This window comes from Chiloscyllium plagiosum, unplaced genomic scaffold (genome assembly GCF_037043375.1).
Source record: "Chiloscyllium plagiosum isolate Xiang-an unplaced genomic scaffold, Cpla_swu_hap1 HiC_scaffold_5, whole genome shotgun sequence".
NCBI classification, from domain to species: Eukaryota; Metazoa; Chordata; class Chondrichthyes; order Orectolobiformes; family Hemiscylliidae; genus Chiloscyllium; species Chiloscyllium plagiosum.
The window spans coordinates 84,949,482-84,966,821 of record NW_028270143.1 but is presented as its reverse complement, the minus strand read 5'-3'; the positions used below and the strand labels follow the sequence as shown (position 1 = coordinate 84,966,821).

The following is a 17,340-nucleotide window of genomic DNA, read 5'->3' as shown; positions in this document are numbered from 1 at the left end:
AGACTGGGATGCCTGAGTTCAAGTATCACTTGGTCCAGAGGTGTGTAACAACATCCTCGAAAAGGTTGAATAGAAAAATAAGTGTCAAACAAATGTGCTGGAAAAGCACAGTAGGTCAGGCAGCATCCGAAGAGCAGGAGAATTGATGTTTTGAGCATAAGCCCTTCATCAGGAATGTCTGTCCTGCTCCTCAGATGCTGCCTGACCTGCTGTGCTTTTCCAGCGTCACACCCTTTGATTCTGATCTCCAGCATCTGCAGTCCTCAGTTTCTCCGAATAGAAAAATAAGTTGAACGATATGCACTAGGTTTTTTAAAACATTCATTGCTGGGCTGTGAGCTTTGATGACAAGTATTTATTGTCCCTTCCTGATCCTCTTTTAAGAGAGGTAGTAAATTGCCTTCTTGAATGGCTCCAATCTGAGTTACATAGAACATAGAACATTACAATGCGGTACATGCCCTTCAGCTGTCAATGTTGCGTCGACCTGTGAAACCAATCTGAAGCCCATCTAACATACACTATTCCATTTTCATCCATATGTCTATCCAATGACCATTTAAATGCCCTTAAAGTTGGCGAGTCCATTATTGTTGCGGACAGGCCATTCCACGCCCCAAATACTGAGTAAAGAAACCACCTCTGACATCTGTCCTATATCTATCACCTCTCAATTTAAAGCTATGTTCCTTTATGCTAGCCATCACCATCCAAGGAAAAAGGTTCTCACTGCCCACCCTATCTAATCCTCTGATTATCTTATGTCCCAATTAAGTCACTTCTCAATCTTCTTCTCTCTGACAAAACCAGCCTCAAGTCCCTCGGCCTTTTCTCATAAGACCTTCCTTCCATACCAGGCAACGTCCTAGTAAATCTCACCTGAACCCTATCCAAAGCTGCCACATCCTTCCTATAATGCGGTGACCAGAAATGTGCACAGTACTCGCGCAAGTACAGCTGCAGCATGACCTTATGGCTCTGAAACTCAATCCGTCTACTAATAAAAGCTAACACATTGTATGCCTCCTTAACAACCCTATCAACTTGGGTGGCAACTTTCAGGAATCTATGTACATGGACACCGAGATCTCTCTGTTCATCTTCACTACCAAGAATCTTACCATTAGCCCAGTAGTTTTTATTCTTGTTGCTCCTTCCGAAGTGAATCACCTCACACCTTTCCACATTACACTCCATTTTTCACCTCTTAGCCCAGCTCTGCAGCTTATCTATGTCCCTCTGTAACCCACAACATCCTTCGGCACTATCCACAACTCTACTGACCTCAGTGTCATCTGCAAATTTACTAATCCATCCTTCTGTGCCCTCATCCAGGTCATTTATGAAAATGGCAAACAGCAGTGGCCCCAAAACAGATCCTTGCGGTACATGACTAGTAACTGAACTCCAGGGTGAACATTTCCTATCAACCACTACCCCCCGTCTTCTTTCAGCTAGCTAATTTCTGATCCAAACTGCTAAATCACCCTCCATCCCATGCCTTTGTATGTTGTGCAATAGTCTACCGTGTGGAACCTTATCGAGCGCCTTACTGAAATCCATATACACCACATCAACTGCTTTGCTCTCATCTATCTATTTGGTCACCCTCTCAAAGAACTCATTAAGGTTTGTGAAGCACGACCTACATATCTCAAAAGCGCGTTGACTATCCTTAATCAACTTATTCATTTCTAGATGATTGTAAAGCCTATCTTTTATAACCTTTTCCAACACGTTACCCGCAACCGAAGTAAGGCTCACTGGCCTATAATTACCAGGGTTGTCTCTTCTCTCCTTCTTGAACAAGGGGACAACGTTGTCTATCCTCCAGACTTTGGGTACTATTCCTGAAGACAATGACGACATAAAGATCAAAGCCAACGTCTCTGCAATCTCCTCCCTGACTTTCCAGAGAATCCTAGGCTAAATCCCATCCCACCCAGGGGCTTAACTATTTTCATACTTTCCAGAATTTCTAACACCACCTCCTTGTGAACCTTAATCCCATCTATTCTAGTAGCCTGTATCTCTGTATTCTCCTTGACAACGTTGTCTTTTTCCAGTGTGAATACTGACAAAAAATATCGATATAGCTCTTACCCTGTCTCCTCTAACTGCATGCACAACTTCCCATTGCTATCCTTAATTGGTCCTAATCTTTTTCTCATCACTCTTTTATTCCTGATATATCTATCAAAAGCCTTAGGTTTTTCCTTAATCCTATGTGCCAATGACTTCTCATACCTCCTCCTGGCTCCTCTTAGCTCTCTCTTTAGGTCTTTACTGGCTAACTTGTAACTCTCAAGCGCCCTAACTCAGCCCTCCCGTCTCATCCTTACATAAGCCTTCTTTTTCCTCTTGACAAAAGTTTAACTTCTTAAGTAAACCACGGCTCCCTCGCTTGACAACTTCCTCCCTACCTGACAGGTACATACTTATTAAGGACACTCAGTAGCTGTTCCTTGAATAAGTTCCACATTTCAATTGTGCCCATCCCTTGCAGTTTCCTTCCCCATCCTATGCATCCTAAATCTTGCCTAATCACATCATCATTGCCTTTACCTCCGCTATAACTCTTGCCCTGCGGTATATACCTATTCCTTTCCATTGTTTAAGTAAACATAACCGGATTGTGGTCACTATTACCAAAGTGTTCACCTTCCTCCAAATCTAATACTGGGTTCATTACCCAGCCCCTTATTGGCCTGTCTACATACTGTGTAAGGAAACCCTGCTGCACACCTTGGACAAAAACTGACCCATCTAAAGTACTTAAACTATCGTATTTCCAGTCAATATTTGGAAAGTTAAAGTCACCCATAACAACTACCCTGTCACTCTCGCTCCTATTAAGATTCATTTATGCTATTCTTTCATCTACATCTCTGGAACTATTCGGATGCCTAATGAAAACTCCCAACAGGGTGACCTTTCCGGATTCTAACCTCAATCCATACTGCCTCAGTAGACGAGTCCTCAAATGTCCTTTCTGCCACCTAATACTGTCCTCGATTAACAATGTCACACCTCCCCCTCATTTACTATCTTCTCTATTCTTACTGTTGGTTAGATAGACACCCACAATGATGTTAGGAATGGAGTCCTAGAATTGTGACCCAGAGATAGTTAAGCACTAATATAGTTTCAGTTGAGGGAGGTGAGAGATTTGAGGTCCAGAGGAGGTGTGGGGGATTAGAATCTTGCAGGTAGTGATGCATCTGCTGCCCTATGCCTTTCTAGCTCAAAGATAGATGTTCCTGATTTGGAAGGTATTGTTCTAAGGAGCCTTGGTGAATAGCTGCAATACATCTTGTAGATGGTATACACTGATCCCAGTGTGCGTTGGTGGTGGAGAAAATGAATGTTTAAAATGATGGATGGGGTTCCAGTTAAGTGAGCTGCTTTGTCCTGGTCAATTTCTAATGTGTTACTGGAGCTGTAGTCATTCTCGCACTTGTACTTTGTATATGAGGCACAGGGTATGGAGAATTGGGAGATTTGTTATCATAGAATTCCCAGCCTCTCACCTGCATTTAAGCATGCTATTTATATGGCTAATCCAGTTCAGTTTCTGGTGATGATGGGGGAGTCAGTGATTGTTCAAGGAGAAATGTTTAGATTCTCTGTGGATGGAAATGGTCATTGCTTGACAATTGTGCTTTGTGAATGTTATTTGCCACTTCAATATGAATGTCCAGTTCTTGTTGCACTTGGATAGAATTCCTCAGATTATGAAGCAGTTTGTTAGTGGTACATATGACTAACATCTTGGGTGTACATAACCTGATGTCAGTTCCTTTGGTGTGTTGTGACTTTCAGTAATAAACATGAAGCAGGCTTTTGGGTATTTTTGAGCATTTTTTCAATGGCAATAAAAGATAAACATTATTTAACCATTGTGTAAAAGAAAAACAAAGACATTCCAGAGTTATAAATGCACCAAAATCTGCCTCCCCTCCCTGTTAGGCCCCTTGCATTGAAATAAATGCAGTTTAATTTATTAGTCCTACCTTGTCCTTGCCTGCCCTGACTGTTTGACACGCATCTATTCTCAACTGTACCAGTCTCACATTGATCTCTTTCCTCACTATCTCCCTGGGTTCCCCCCGCCCCTGCCAAAACCTTACTAGCTTAAATCCTCTCGAGCAGCTCTCGCAAATTTCCCAACCAGTATATTAGTCCCTTTCCACTTTAGGTGTAATCCGTCTTTCTCGTACAGGTCACTTCTACCCCAAAAGAGATTCCAATGATCCAAAAATGTGAATCTTTCTCCCATACACCAGCTCCTCAGCCATGCATTCATCTGCTCTATCCTCCTATTCCTACCCTCACTAGCTCGTAGCACCAGGAGTAATCCAGGTATTACTACTCTCGAGGATCTCCTTTTTAAATTCCTGCCTAACTCTCTGTAATCTCTCTTCAGAATCTCAACCTTTTCCCTTCCTATGTCGTTGGTTCCAATGTGGACAATGACCTCTTGCTGGCCCATCTCCCGTGTGAGAACATTCTGCACCCTCTCTGAGACATCCTTGATCCTGACACAAGGGAAGCAAAAAACCATTCTGATTTTTTGCTGCTGGCCACAGAAACGTCCGTCTGTACCTCGGACTAGAGAATCCCCTAACACAATTGATCTCTTGGAACCCGATGATCCCCTCGTTGCATTAGAACCAGTCTCAATACCAGAAACTTATGGGTACGTAGCACGACCAGCCGAGAATCCATCTCCCCCTACGTTTTCCAAAACAGCATACTTGTTCGAAATGGGTATAGCCACAGAAGACTCCTGCACTACCTGCCTACCTCTCTTACCCTTGCTGGAGTTAACCCATCTATGTGACTGTATCCCCCCCTTCCTATAACTGCCGTCCATCACATACTGTTGCTGTTGCAAATTCCTCATTGCTTCTGACTGTCTCTCCAACCGATCCATTTGATCTCATATGATTCGCAACCAACAGCATTGATGGCAGATATAATACGCAGGAACTCTTAAACTCTCTTTAAACTCCCACATCTGACAAGAAGCACATATCACTCTCGTAAAGGCCAGTTTTGCTCCTTCACAATCTGCAGACCCAAAAAATAACACTGTCTTATTCCTTAACAAAACACTGCCCCAGGTTAAATTAATAGTTATGGGTTATATATATTAAGTTTAATCAAGCGACATATCTCCAACAACATATAATAAAGAAAGAACCCACTCTACTCACTACTGCAGACTTTCTGTACACCACTTAAAACAACAATTCACTTATCTGATTCTGTGCTGTAAACTTCGCCCAACTGTTCCTCCAAGATCAGTTGTGAATTTCACTGTGTTAATTTTCCAAGATGCACTCCGATGTCCAGCAATACATGAATTTAGACAGCAAAGGCAGTAACTGTGCAGGTTCACTGGTGTCAGTTTCTCTCTCGCTCTCGCTCGCTTTCTCGCACTGACCTCACCAAGTGCTTCCTTTGTCTGTTCTTCTCCCTTTTAAAACTATTGTGTTTTGACTTTTTTCCTCAAAGTTCCAAAACAATGCAACAGCATATAGAACAGTAAATGCTGCTCCTGTAATTCGAGGAAATCGCCTCCAGCATCTAAAATACGTCAAAAACGGAGCATCTGTTACAGCCAGAAATTTTTCCAGTCCTCCATCTTGGATTACCCAAACTGGGAGCAAGAAAACTGAGATAAAGGAGTCCTTGCTAATTTGGAGTTTCTGTATTCAATCTGTCAGTTTGGTAACCGCTGTGAGGGAATTGAATGGATGTAATTGTAAGGAACACTGACAATTGTATAATGTTGATCAGTTATATTTCATAAAGATATACATGTGCTAGTGGATGAATAGCATCCTGCCTACTATAAGTTAGTTGAGGTGTGGTAACTGTGTTAGAAACAAACATACCATGAATTTCATCAGTCCATGGACAGTGTGTTTTGATCGTTGGCTTTTGTGTTTAGAAGAGTGTTGTTGTTTTGTTTTACAAAAATATATTTGTTGCTAATTTAAGTCTGTTGTATTCTGCTTAATTACATATTGTCTAGGAATATGTTTTCCTTATGTTTTGAGATGTCAGGTTTAATGGCATGATGTTAAATATTGAGAATACTGATGAATTCTTCTACTTCTGTTTCTCTGAGAATGTAAATCTCCTCCCTCCCCCACCCCTACTGTCAACATGAATCCGAAGTTATGGCTCATAAGAGAATGCATCACCCAATGGTGTTGGTGAAATTGAAAAGTAGCCTTCAAGAAATTTCAAGAAAGGCCTTTTCAAAAAAAGATTACATATATTTTGAGCTGAGCAAGACAATACTAACACACTTGTAAAGATGGTTTCTAGTGAACAAAGCTGGATTATATATTAATATATTAAAAATTCTGATTGAGACCTCTAATGTGCAACAAGGTGCAGGTGTGGATTAATTCTTCTCATTCCTCTTTGAGAAGATTGCAAGTTGCAAGAATTTCAGTTAAGGCCATGGTTAAGTTTTTGTAGAGACGAATTGTTACAGGTGTAAACAAATTAATCCTGCTCACATAGCCCAACATAACTGTTTGTTAAGCAACTTTCACTGTTCTTTTTACTGAAAGAATTGTCTCTCTTGTCGTTTTGGTTTCCACTAGTACATGAGGGAAGGCTGGGTAATATGTTTTAGACCTGACCAGGTGATGGGCAGGGATTGGTTCTCCTCTTTTTTGACCCACTCTTGGTTGATATAAACAAATACTTTCATTTTTTTTAGCATTCAGCTATCACAATTAAATTTAAAATGTAGTTCACTTAAAAATGAAGATGTCAATTAGCAAAAACTTTTAAATGGAAAAGAAAAGGGAAGAACTCTTGTGATGCAGTGATAGCATTTCTATTTCTGAGCAAGGAGACCTGGGTTCAAGACCCACCTGTGCCAGACGTATGACCAGGTTGATTTTAAAAAATGAGAAATTTCATTCCCTACTATTCCCAAAGAATAATACAAAGTACATAGTTAGCTGTTCTTTTTGTTCCTGTGATGATGTAATAGTTTTAAGAGGTAAGTTTTGTCCTTTTCTTTTAATAAAGAGAGGTTAAGATAGCTACCAAGTGGACTGTTCCAAGCCAATAAAGTAAAGTTTTTGCGTTTTTTAAAGTTGGAACAGAAGCACTATGAATATGTGGAGTCAAACCCCTACTAGTTTAACTTTCAACAGTTACTGGGGTCTTGAAGTTGGATGTGGAAACTGTTATTCCTCTCTCTGTTACAGCTAAAAGCTTGGGGTCTCTTCCTGCTATGAGAATTGCATGTGAGACAATCTATTTTATTGAATTTCCCTTTGCCATGGGTGTGTATATGGAATACTACTATATTGGAACAGTTGTTGTTTAGTAGTTAAATGATCTATTATTCTGTTAAATTTTGCAATAGAGTTGTTATTCCATTCTGCTTTCTTTCTTTTGTATTTTAACTATAGAATAAGAATCATGTGTTTTGCTTAAAACTTGGAAGTCTGACCAATTGAAAGGCCTTACACTTGTCTTTCAAAAATAAGAAAACATTGGGGTCCAGGCTATCATTTTCTTGGAATGTCCACTCGAGGACAACCCACCACTGATCATTTACATTTGAAGAAGTTTCAACAAACATTCTCAGACTTGAGTCAATGCTTTGTGCAAATCTCATAAAAGTCACATGACCCTTAGTGACCATCTCAAGTAAAGAAAACTTGTCCAGATGCTATGCTATTCTTTTTAAAGCCTAAAAAAAAATCTGTAACCTTCATACATTCATGGGCATCTGAGTAAGTATTACAGTTGAACATTGTGTAGTCATCTGCGAAAATCCCCACTTCTGACTTTATGGTGGAGGGAAACACTCTGATGAAGCAGCTGAATACTATTGAGCCTCAAGCAATGCTCTGAGGAACCCCTGAAGTATGTTCTGGGTCAAAGATGATTGCTTGCAGCAGCTACTATCATCTTCCTTTGTGCTTCGTATGACTCTCATCAGTGGAGAAGTTTTACTCCAATTCCTTTTGACTTCAATTTTATTTTGTCCTTTGATACTGCACTGTCATTAAATACTCAATCAAAGCCCACATTCCTGATGAAGAGCTTATGTCTGAAATGTTGACTCTTCTACTCCTCGGATGCTGCCTGACTTGCTGTGCTTTTCCAGTGTCACATTTTTCGACTGTCATCAAATATGCCTCATTGTTAAGGGTAGTCACCCTCAGCTCACCTAAGGAGAGAATCATGGATGTAAAGGAAATAAGGGACACAAGTAAGAATGTTTTGGACCGCATAAATATTACTGTTTTCAGCCTTAAAATGTATTAAGCTGGATAAATCTCCTGGGCCTGATCAAGTTCATCCTCCGATGTTGTGCGAGGCAAGGGAAGAAATTACAGAAGCCCTTGCAGAGATTTTTGCTTTGTGTTTGGCCGCTGGTGAAGTTCTGGAAGATTGGAGGGTGGCTAATGTTGTTCCATTGTTTAAGAAAGGTAGCAAACACAAGCCAGGGAACTACAGGTCAGTGAGCCTGGATTCACTGGGAGGCAAATTGTTGGAGAGGATACTGAGGGACAGGATCAACCAATGTTTGGATGGTCAAGGTCTGAATAGAGGTAATCCGCATGGATTTGTGAATGGGAAGCCATGTCTGACAAATCTTTTTAGAGCTTTTTGAAGAGGTAACCAAGAGAATAGATGAGGGTAGGGCAGTGGATGTTGTCTGTAAGATCTTTGACAAGATCTCACGGTAGGTAGTCTTGAAGGCTAGGTCTCATGGGATTCAGGGAGAGCTAGCTAATTCGATTCAAAATTGGCTCAATGATAGGAAGCAGAGGATGATGGTTGAAGTTTGTTTCTCTGACTGGAGGCTGTGACTAGTGGTGTGCCACAGGAGTAAGTACTGTGTCTTTTGTTATTTACATAAATGATCTGGATTGAATGTACAAGGCATGATTGCTACGTTTGTGGATGATACAAAATTAAGAGGTATCACCAATAGCAAGGAAAGTTATCAAAAATTACAGAAGAATCTTGATCAGATAGGAAAGTGGGCTGAGGCTTGGGAAATGCAATTCAATACAGATAAATGTTAATGTGCACTTTGGAAAGTCAAACCATAGTAGGACTTATACAGTAAATGGTAAGTGTTGTGGAATAGAGGGACCGAGGAATACAAGTACATAGTTCTTTAAAGTGGAATCACAGGTAGATAGGGTGATGATGATGCTGGCCCTCATCGGTTGAGGCATTGAGTATAAGAGTTGGGACGTTATTTTACAGTTGTGTAAATCATTGGTGAGACGCATGTGGAATATAGTGTACAGTTTTGGTCACCCTTGTTAAACTGGAAAGAGTGCAAAGATGTAGCCCTAAGCTATAGGGAGAGGTTGGAATTCATTCTTCTACATTCCAAGAAATAAGGGTTGACCTTATTGAGGTATATAAAATCATTAGGGGCCTGGTTCGGATGAATGCTTAATTTTGTTTCGCCTGGGATTCGAAATTGAAAACTAGAGGGCAAAAATTTAAAGTGAGAGGGGAAAGCTTTAAGAAGGACCCGAGGAGCAACTATTTCTTGCACAGAGTGGTGCATATGTGGAATGGGTTGCTAGAGAAAGTGGTTGAGGCAGGTACAACATAGCAAATTTAAAAAACATTTGGATCGGTACATGGATGGAAAGGGTTTAGAGGGATGTGGATCAAATGTGGGTATTTGGAACTAGGTAATTAGACACCATGATCAGCATGAACCAGTTTGGGCAGAAGTGCATGTTTCTTTGCTGTATTGCTCTATGATGCTAAGTCTGGAAAGAACCCTTTTCAGGCAGGTGGCTTAATGTTGTATGGTAATTGAGGCCTTTAGCAGAGATGGTCAGTCTAACAGGCTTGAAGTTGTGTTGAGCAGTTTTTCAGGAGGAAATGAGTTTGGCTGCAGGTTTGAAATCTCCATGACTTATGTCCCTCACCAACTTTCTCAAGCCCACATGCTTTTGTGCACCCCCCCCCCCCACCCCCTTCGCTTTCCTGCTGCCCCCTGCTCTGTTTCCTACTCCTCCCTTGCACTCTTGACCCCACAGCTGTCTTGCTCCCCCAATCTCTTGCCTCCCTGCCCTCCTCCCTTTCTCGTTTCCCTGCGTTCCCCCCTCTTGCCCTCTGTCTTTATTTATCACTCATTCTCTCTAGCCTGCTCTCTGATTCTTTGTGCACTTCTTTAAGGGCTTGTATTTTCAACTTGAACTTCTCGATATTTCATGGTTAAATATTTTTGCATAGCTTGAGTTTTATCATTAATGCATGACATTCTTGAATATGAATTTTACGAGCTTGTAATGTCTGGCATTATCACGTAGGCAAAGGTGAGGACTGCAGATGCTGGAAACCAGCGTTTAGATCAGAGTGGTGCTGGAAAAGCACAGCAGATCAGGCAGCATCTGAGGAGCGGGAAAATCGACGTTTCGGGCAAAAGCCCTTCATCAGGAATAGAGCTCTTTTCCAGCACCCCTCTGATCTAAACTCTGGCATTTCACGTGTCTTGTTTTGTGGTATGATGCTAGATTTTTGTTGGCTTTCAAATGAAGCTTTTGGCACTGTTCCAACATGCAGCTCCTATATTAGGTTGCTGCTAGGTGTGTATGCCTAGTGGATGCATTGAACCTATCATTAAGAAGTTGATTTTTAAAAGGAATTACTTGCTGATGGGTGATTTTGATTAATTGAGCAAGTTGCTACCAAGTGCTTCAAACTTGAATGTTGAAATCTACAACAAAATGACCAATGAAAAGTAGCTTGGAGCAACCTCTTTGAAATTTTGGAAAGTATGTCTCTTTAATATCTGCCCTGCTACAGTATCTACACTTTGACCAAGTGGATGCATGAACAGAAAACAGCTAATAGACGTCTGCTAACATCATTGTCATCAAAACACTCAACTATTTGACTAAAATGATAAAAGTCAGAATAACTGGTGATCAAACTTGCAGTGCTGTCATCTGATTGAACCTTGGAACAACCAAATAATTGACAGCTGAAGCTTCCTGTCAGAGGTTTAAACTTTGAGGATAAAAAGGGATAGGATTTTCAGTTTTATAAGGACACTTTTGATAGGTGATCTTGTAAAGGTATACAGGATGGTTATACACAAACATTGATTCTGTGTTTTTCTTGCTAGCTAAAGCAAACTAATGAAAGGTACATTCAGGATATTATTCCTCAAGCGCAATTATTAATACATGTGATCAATACTTCCAGGACAGCCCTAGAAATTATTTTAATTGGATGCTCCAATAAGGAGGACCATAGAATCTTTTAAATGGATGAACTAAGATGAGTTTTATGCCTTTCTCATCTGTAATTATACTACTTGCTAGAGAAGTATTGAAACAGCACAACCCTGTTTTTTTTCTCCTGGCTATCCAGGCCTAAAATTAGGTAGGTCTTCTGTACTTCATGTTTTTCTGATAATGATTGTCATCACCTCATAAAATTCTTTCTTTTGTGTTCTGGGGGGGGGGGGGGGGAAGAGTCAATTTCTGGGTATTACTTTGAATCCTTTTTAACCTCTCTAAGATTTCCATCTTAGGCTATCAGAAATTTACGTGGTTGACTAAGAAACCTACATAAAGCCATTGTCATAATAACCCATCTAGGTCACTAATTGTTCACGAAGGAAAGAAATCTGTCACCTTGCATAATTTGGTCCATATTTGACTCCAGACCCACAGTGTTATGTTCCAAGAAGGAATGGGAAGCAAAAACATTAAACAAAAGGAGCTTTGTTATGGAGATGTTTACTCTACAGGGTTAGACTAAGCTATTTTCTACTTAAAATGGTCGATGGCATGACCTTGACGTCTTGTGATTGGACTCTTGTAGTGACCGTCCGTGTTCTTTCCCCCCTTTTATCAGAGGTTCCTGCATTAAAACCATTTTCATTGTTTATAATCGTCAGTTGATAAGACATTTCAATCTGTGTGATATCAGCGCCCCTCAGGCATCTGTTTATTTTTCTCATTGGTTTTAACCTCTGGTGGTTTAAGTGTTCTCGGACATTAATTGATGTTGTCTTTTCCTAAGATGACTGAATGTCATCTCAGTTCTTGGAAAGTGATCCTTGTTCTTGAGTTCCCTTTAAAGAATGTTTCATCATCTGAACATACCATCCTACCAAACCATTTGTGGCTGGGTGATGATAAGGAGCTGATAACATATGTTCAATTCGTTTCTGCTTTAGATAATCTGTAAATTCTCAAATATAAACTGTGGACCATTTATCACAAACAAATTGTTCAGAATAATCAAACTTGACAAAGGATGTTCTCAATCTTTCAATGGTTTTCACTGAAGATGTCATTTAGTACATGGGTCAACCACAATGAAAAACATGCATCTTTCAAAATTGCTAATTAGTAATGCTAATGGAGGTGGAATTTCCTCAATTTTGGAGTCCAGCCCTGCCAGCAAAAAGTGCGTGTGGTTATCTCCTTCAGTCTGACGATGACAATGATCTTCGTGTAGTGGGTTGAACACGTTTCCTTAACTATGGTGGAATGATGAACCTCATATAGTCAGAGAAATTGAGGAACAAATATGTAGAGAGATTTTAGATATATGTAAGAATAATAAGGTTGTAATAGGGTGATTTTAATTTTTCAAAAATTGCCTGGACCACCATAGTGTTAAAGGTTTAGGTGGTAAACAATTTGTCAAATGTGTTCAAGAAAATTTTCTTGATCAATATGTAAATGTTTGCAATTTTCAAGATTTATAGCACAAGTTGAGGTCCAAGTTGTAAGTTTGCTCGCTGAGCTGGAAGGTTTGTTTTCAAACGTTTCATCACCATGCTAGGTATGGTGAGCCTCTGGGGAGGCGCTGGTGTTCTGTCCTGCTTTCTATTTGTGTCTTGGTCTATTAAGGTGGGTGATATCATTTCCGGTTCGTTTTCTCAAAGGTTGGTAAATGGAGTCCAAATCGGTGTGTTTATTGATGGAGTTCAGGTTTGAATGCCAGGCCTCTAGGTGTTCCTGCCCTGGGATGGATGTGTTGTCCCAGTCAAAGTGGTGTTCTTCTTTGTCTGTAGGTAAGGATATTAGTGATAGTGGGTCATGTCTTTTGGTGGCTAGTTGGTGTTCATATATCCTGGTGGCTAATATTCTGCCTATCTGTCCAGTGTAGTGTTTGTTACAGTCCTTGCAGGGTATTTTGTAAATGACATTCGTTTTGCTGGTTATTGCTATGAAGTCCTTTAGGTTCATCAGTGGCTGTTTCACTGTGTTGATAGGTATGTGGGCTACCATGATGCCAAGGGGTTGGAGTAGTCTGGTAGTCATCTCCGAGATGTCTTTGATGAATGGTAGTGTGGCTAGAGTCTTTGGGCATGTTGTGCCTACTTGTTTGGGTTTGTTGTTTAAGAATTGGCAGACTGTGTTTATCAGGAACAACAGTATCCCGAATATATTGCATAAGTACTTTTCTTCTGCCGCTCGTAAGTCCTGCGTGCTGCAGTGTTTTGTGGCCCGTTTAAATAATGCCCTGATGCCGCTCCATTTGTGGGTGTTGGAATGATTGCTTCTGTAATTAAGTATCTGATCTGTGTTCGTTGCTTTCATGTAGACGCTAGTCTGCAGTTCTCCATTAACTGTTCATTCCACTGTGACATATAGGAAGGGGAATCTATTGTTTTCCTCCTGTTTTGTGTGAAGCGGAATCTGTTGTTCTCCTCCTGTTTTGTGTGAAGGGGAATCTTGTTGTTCTCCTCCTGTTTTGTGAAATTTATGCCAGTAAGGATGTTTTTGATGAAGTTGTAAGTTTATTCTAATTTGTTCTATTTTGTGATGACAAAGGTGTCATCCATGTAGCAGACCCAAAGTTTGGGTTGGATCGTGGCGAGAGCTGTTTGTTCAAGCCTCTGCATTACTGCTTCTGCTAGGAACCCTCTACTATGTACTAGGCCAGATCACTCAAAACATTCTTAAGCAGGCAGCCCCAGACTATAAATTTGCAATTTGTTTCAGTAAGTGTACAGGTAAAATTACCCGGAATAAGTTAGCTAGGTTGACTACTAGGTTTTAAAACAGTCAAACATTTATTCACAAAATTACACAATGAAACACAGAGAACAGAATAAAGAACCCCTACAGAACACAGTCTATCCAAACTAGACTTAATTATGCTGTTCCGAATGTACACAACAGTCCCAATAAGCAAACTCCCTTTAAAACCCAGTATAAATGGAACACATGCTTACAGGTTGAAGTTGAAGTGCTGAAAGAAAGAGAGTTTGTTTCCACACAGCTCACTGTTGAACTCCCAACCAGTTCTGGACTGAACTAAACCGCTCAGCTAGAGAGCTGACCACTGCCCTTTCATTATACAGGTCACTTCTAACACATGACCACTTAGCCCTGAAGTCTCATCTGTTTACATATAAACATAAAGGCCTCTCAATACCCTTTAATGTCTCTATCAAACCAGACTAATCGGAACCAAGAATAGTTTATTACCCCTCTGAAGAAAACCAAGGACATGGTATCCTCGAGAAAAGGAACAGCTTTTAGAAAGAAGAAACCAGCTTTGTGACACCTGATATTGGTGATCCCGTGGGTGTTCTGTTGATTTATTTGTAGGTCTTTTCCTTGAATTTCAAGTGGGTAGTGAGGCACAGGTCTACTACCTTGAGGATGTTGTCCTTGCTGATGAAGGTGGTGCTGTCTGGTGTTTGTGTCCTCTGTTTGTCTCATAGTGCAGTCAGTTTCTCTTTGCCCAGGTTAGTGTTAATTGATGTGAATAGGGCTGTTACATCAACGGAGACTATTATTTCATCCTCTATTTTGGTATCTTTGTTGAAATTCAAGAACTCTGGTGGAGTGAATGGAGTGGCAAGAGTCTTCTACTAGGTATTTCAGTTTTCGGTGGAATTTCTTTGCTAGTCTGTATGTTGGTGTGCCAGGGAGTGAGACTGGGTCTGAGGGGGGGACTCTGGTTTGTGTACCTTTGGTAATCCATACAAATGGGTTGAGTTGGATCCATTAGGTTTCATGTTTTGGAGATCGGTCTTGTTAATTTTGCCTGACATATAAAGCTGCTAACACCAGCTAGCCACCAACAGACATGACCCACTATCACTAATATCCTTACTTACAGACAAAGAACACCACTTTGACTGAGACATCTATCCTAGGACAGGTTAAACCAAGACACGCATAGGAACACCTAGAGGCCTCCATAAATAAATGCACCGATTTGGACTAAGGTTCTCTACCAACCTTAGAGAAAAAGAACCAGAAATGATATTTCCCACCTTAACAGACCAAGACACACAAATAGAAAGCAGGACAGAACACCAGCGCTTCACTGGAGGCTCCCTGATGATGTTACCTAACATGGTGATGAAACATTTGAAAACAAACCTGCCAGCTCAGCCAGCAAACATGCATCCTGAATATGTAAATGTTCCTGCTAGAGAAGGGTCTTTTCTTGAATAATAAGAGAGGGCAAGTGACTGACGTGATAGGGGAACTCTTTGAGTGTAGTCATCATAATTCTGTTTGTTTTAAAATATTTATGGAAAAGGATAAGCCTTCCATAAAAATTAAAGTTTTTAATTGGAGTGAGGCAAATTTTAATGGTATGAGACAAAACTTTTAAAAAGTTGATTGAAGTACACTGTTTGCAGGTAAAGGGAATGACTGACTAGTGGGAGGCTTTCAAAAGTGTGATAACGAGAATTCAGAGTCATTATGTTCCTGTTAGAGTGAAAGATAGGGCTGGTAGGATTAGAGAACAGTGGATGAATAATGGTTCTAGTCAAAAAAAATCAAAATATTATTAGATGTAGACAACTGAGTTTAAATGAATCTTTAACAGTATTAAGAGTGTAGGGGTAATCTTAAGAGGGAGTTCAGAAAGACAAAGAAAGGATGTGTGATAGTCTTGGCAAATAAGGTTAAGGATATTCTGAAGGGATTCTACAAATATACTGAGAGCAAGAGAACAACTAGAGAGAGGAGGGATCCTTAAAGATCAAAGATGTTCTCTTTGTATTGAATCTCAGGAGAAGGGAGACATATGAAATGAATATTTTGCGTCTGCGAAATAAGTATTGATGGTTTGAAAACAATTCACATTATAAAAGAGGAAGTGCTGGAGGCCTTCGAAAACATAAAGATGGCTAAGTCTCTGGGACCTGATCTACTGTAGCCTAGGACTCTGGGAAGTTAGGGAGGAAGTTACATAGCCTCTTGCAGAAATATCTCTAAATATAGGTGAGATGCCAAATGACTGGTAAATGTTGTGCCTTTGTTTAAAACTGGATGTAAGGAGAAGCCTAGATCTGTGCATCTGATTTTGGTGGTGGGTAAATTGTTGTAAATGATTCTGAAAGATAGGATTTATGTGCATTTGGAGAGGTAAGGAATGATTTAGGGATAGTCAGCATGGTTTTGTGTGAGGAAAATAGTGTCTCATAAACTTAATTGCATTTTTTGAGTATGTAACCAAGAAGATTGAGGGCAGAGTGATAGACATTGTTGATTTGTAGAGACTTAGTAAAGTCTTTGTCAAGGTTCTGCACAGTAAACTTTTTAAGTAAAGTTAGATCACATGGGATTCGGGGCAAACTTGCCAATTGGATACAGAGGGATAGTGGAGGATTGTTTTTCAGGCTGGACGCCTGTGACCAGTCTTGTTCCACACAAATTGGTGCTGGATCCACTTTTGTTTGTTGTTTATGCAAACGATTTGGTTAGAAATACAGAGACGTTAGGAAATTTACAGATGACACCAAGATTGGTGGTATAGTGGGCAGTGAAAACGATTACAGAGATCTTGGCGAATGGGCCAAAGTTTGGCAGGTGGAATTTAAGTTTGATAAGTGTGAGGTATTGCATTGTGGTAAAACAAACAAGGGCAGGACTTATACAATTAAAAGCAGGACCTTGAGTAGAGTTGTAGAACAGAAAGACTGAGGGATTCAGTACATAATTCTTTGAAGTTTGCATCACTTATTAATAGGGTGGTTAAGAAAGCATTTCGCATGCTTGCCTTCAGTGCTCAGACCTTTGAGTATAGGAATTAGGATGTTATGTTGAGGTTGTACAGGGTGTTAGTGAGGCCTGTTCTGGAGTACTGTATTCAGTTCTGGCCTTCCTGTTGTAGTAAGGATATTATTAAGCTGCAGACTATTCAGAAGGGATATACCAGGATGTTGCCGGGAATGGAGTGTCTGAATTATAAGGAGATGCTAGATAGGCTCAGACCTTTTTTCACTGGAACGTAGCAGATTAAGGGGTGATATTATAGACGTGTATCAAATCATTAGGGGTATAGATAAGGTGAATGGCAGGTGTCTTTTCT

At 40.3% G+C, this 17,340-nt stretch overlaps 1 protein-coding gene across 2 annotated transcripts in view; it reads left to right on the top strand.

The window, feature by feature from the left end:
• Window positions 1-17,340, top strand: part of dnajc1 (DnaJ (Hsp40) homolog, subfamily C, member 1) — a 253,728-nt gene that overhangs the window by 123,814 nt on the left and 112,574 nt on the right. The window lies entirely within an intron of this gene.